The sequence below is a fragment of the Oryzias latipes genome, chromosome 7, assembly GCF_002234675.1.
Source record: "Oryzias latipes chromosome 7, ASM223467v1".
Taxonomy (NCBI): domain Eukaryota; kingdom Metazoa; phylum Chordata; class Actinopteri; order Beloniformes; family Adrianichthyidae; genus Oryzias; species Oryzias latipes.
This window is the reverse complement of record NC_019865.2, coordinates 24,732,876-24,733,554: the sequence shown is the minus strand read 5'-3', so window position 1 is coordinate 24,733,554 and position 679 is coordinate 24,732,876. Positions and strand designations below refer to the sequence as shown.

General features: G+C 47.4%; 1 protein-coding gene across 5 annotated transcripts in view; it reads right to left on the bottom strand.

Moving 5' to 3' along the window:
- Positions 1-202: 202 nt before the first annotated feature.
- The window catches only part of znf217 (zinc finger protein 217), a 7,582-nt gene continuing 7,105 nt past the window's right edge, over positions 203-679 (bottom strand). For all 5 annotated transcript variants that reach the window (XM_023956896.1, XM_023956898.1, XM_023956899.1 and 2 more), the window contains exon 5: positions 203-679. This exon is cut by the window's right edge and continues 530 nt beyond it. The gene's annotated coding sequence lies outside the window, so the exon portion shown is untranslated.

The window sequence follows — 679 nt, the reverse complement described above, 5'->3', positions numbered from 1 at the left end:
ATAAAGATAAACTACAACTAATGAATTCTGTTGATTTTCAGCCTCAAATGCATTTCTTTTAAAGGACACGTTCCTGCAGAGATCTAGCCAGAGGGATTATTTCCCTCATCCATCCTAGCAGGTTTATCCTGCCGGACGGCTCCGTTTACGCTTTCACTAAACACCATTCACTCCGACTCTGGGACAAAAAGAGGCAGAGAGCTTTTTGCTCAACTTTTTGCTTTATTGTTGAAATATTTCATACAAATCTCCAAAACTATATTTTCACTTTTCCAAAAGTTCACAGGAAATGTTTCTGCCCAAAGAAAAAGGTGAAGCTCAGGCCGTTTAAAGCGGCGGAGACGGCGTTTCCGCAAATGACCCTGAGTTCAGTTCTTCACAGTGTTTCGTGGATTCTGGTGTCCGACGGCGGCGGAAAGAAAAAGACGGAAAGCAAAGAAGGGCGGCTGCCGCCTGAAAACCAAACACTTTTGGTAACTTCCGCTCTCAGCTGAACTCGCGACAAATAAAAAGGAACTCCGACGGGAATGTAAACGGGTGGCGAGCGCGGCGCACCAAAGCGCCTCCATCGCGTCAGTAGTAGCTGCGATCAGCAGATGGAGGCGTGGCCTTTTCCGGGCAAAAGCTTCGCAAAGACGCAGAGTGTTTCCAGCGACACGTGAGGTAGATGGACGTCTGA